The following is a 2,609-nucleotide window of genomic DNA, read 5'->3' as shown; positions in this document are numbered from 1 at the left end:
AGACTGTAGCGCCTAGATTCTGGAACTACTTGGCCACCCTGGCCGGCAAAGAGGACTGAGACGCGTACAGAGATTCAAGAACCTTTCTTGCCTTCCGGATGGGAAACTGGCCCTAAAACACGGTTGAATCAGCAATGCTCAAAGCCATGAGGATTAAAAAGTCATTGGAAACCACTATACTAAACACACATAATATATATCTACAGAATTTGTGGCCAGTAACTGAAAAAAAGCACTCCGTCTTCAGGCCACGAGTGGCCTACCGGGACCATCCGACCGCCGTATCATCCTCAGAGGAGGATGCGGATAGGAGGGGCGTGGTGTCAGCACGCCGCTCTCCCAGCCGATATGATGGTTTTCTTTGACCGGAGCCGCTACCATTCGGTCGAGTAGCTCCTCACTTGGCATCACGAGGCGGAGTGCATCCCGAAAAATGGCAACAGCGCATGACGGCCTGGGTGGTCACCCATCCAGGTGCCGACCACGCCCGTCAGTGCTTAACTTCGGTGATCTCACGGGAACCGGTGTATCCACTGCGGCAAGACCGTTGCCCAGTAATTGAAAAAAGTGACATCATTTTCTCTCCAGATCAATCCCACATCCGGATTTGGGCGAGGCTCAAAAATGGTTCAAATGCCTCTGAGCACTATGCGACAACTTCTGAGGTCATCATTCGCCTAGAACTTAGAGCTAATTAAACCTAACTAACCTAAGGACATGACACACATCCATGCCCGAGGCAGGATTCGTACCTGCGACCGTAGAGGTCGCTCGGTTCCAAACTGCAGCGCCTAGAACCGCACGGCCACTCCTGCCGTCTTTGGGAGAGGGAACTGCCAAGGAGGAGGTTATCAGGAGAAAAAGACTGGTAACCAACGAAACTGTAACATTTTCCGAGACGGACCGTGGAATTTTAGAAACCTGAATGTGGTAGGAACGCTAGAAAGTCTCGAAAGGGAACTGAAGTGGTTCAGTCTAGATACAGTGTGGACCAGTGAAGGGAAATCGAAAGAACAGAAGGATTTTTGGTCATGTAAAAATAAGATATTATCAACAGCAGCAAAAACATGGTAATGCGGGAGTACTTTATGATAAAGAAAGTAGAGCAAAGAGTGAGTTGCAGTGAAAAGATAAGCGATATTATTATCCTCAACAAAATGACAGCAAAGCAATGGCAGCAGAAATCAGGTGTACATGACGATGACGCAAGTAGGAGATGAAGAGATACATTCCACAAGGATATCAAATGGATATATAAAGAGAGATGACAACCTAATAATCTTGGAGGATTGGAACGAGGTAGTAAGGGGAGGAAACACAGGAAAGAGTTGCAGCAGGATTCAGACTCAGTGGTAGGAATGGGAGAGGAGAAAGACTTCAGCAATAAATTTCAGTTATTAATAGCAAAATAGTGTATTTAATACAGTTTTTTAAGAATCAGAAAAGGAGATATGCTTCGAAAAGGTCTGGAAGTATGGGAAAATACCAGCTGGATTATATCATGATGGATCAAACATCCCGAAATCAGATTCCGTTTTAAAGCATGGCCAGTAGCACATTTAAACTGAGGTTACAATTTAGTAATTATGAAGAATAGGCCGAACTTAAAGAGAATCATGAGAAAGAATCAGAGTGTAAGGAAGTTGGATGATACACTTTCGAACTGTGCGACGATAATTAATATGACAGCAGAAGTTCAGCTGCAGCAGAATATATATCGTCAGGAAGGTGAATCACCGAGGTTGGAGAGAGAAATATGAGTACAAGAAAGGTAACTGCGAAGAAACCCTGGATGGCGTATCATTTACTTCATTTGATCTGTGAAAGACAGGAATTCAAAAATTATCGGAAAAGATACAGCAATATACGTTACTCAGGAATGGAGTAAACAGAAAGCGCAGGGAAGTTAAAGCAAAGGGTTTCTGGAAGAATGAGAAGAAATAAAGAAGTGTATGGTCATCGGAAGGACAGATGCAACGTACAGAAAAATCAAAATAAGTTTCCGAGAAATTAAAAACTATGGTGTCAATATTAAGAGTGTATAAATCTTAAATTAAAAAAATTAAAAAACTCTACACAGAAAAATCTCTAAAGGTAAAAAACAATAAATATTGCCCCTTTATGTTTACCGTAAGTAGTAATATAAGTAATAGTTTGATCCAAATGTCATCGCGTTGGGGGACCGCTAAGTAAAAAAGATTTAACATCAGATATCCTTTCTGGAACAGCATACTTTCATTATTGATGGGTATAAGCCTCTTCTGTTTGGCTTTATCTCTTCCAGACCTGCACGTCCCGCATTCACTCCTCAAAATAGCTAGTGAGGGTATAATTACTTATTATACAAAATGAAAACCAGTCCGCCTTTAATTGGCCTAACATTGTTAAAGAATGGAGTTACCTATTTATTATATATCATATTTTTACATAATTATGTAGGAATTCAGTTTCATGCATCAATGTCCTGCAGTGGTTTGATGTTTCATTAAACCGCTAGCGCGAGTGGCGTGGTGCGGGACGTGACCAAATGCGGCGATCACGAGGGGCAGGTCTCGTAGTCCGTCGTGTCTATACTGTGAATTCTTCGGAGCAAATTGATTAAGACTTAG

At 42.4% G+C, this 2,609-nt stretch overlaps 1 pseudogene; it reads right to left on the bottom strand.

The window, feature by feature from the left end:
- Positions 1–434: 434 nt before the first annotated feature.
- Positions 435–552, bottom strand: LOC126417305 (5S ribosomal RNA; annotated as a pseudogene).
- Between the last annotated feature and the right edge of the window lie 2,057 nt (positions 553–2,609).

Source organism: Schistocerca serialis, chromosome 8, assembly GCF_023864345.2.
Source record: "Schistocerca serialis cubense isolate TAMUIC-IGC-003099 chromosome 8, iqSchSeri2.2, whole genome shotgun sequence".
Taxonomy (NCBI): Eukaryota; Metazoa; Arthropoda; class Insecta; order Orthoptera; family Acrididae; genus Schistocerca; species Schistocerca serialis.
Note: the sequence above shows the minus strand (reverse complement) of the source record. Positions and strands in the feature narration are given on the sequence as shown.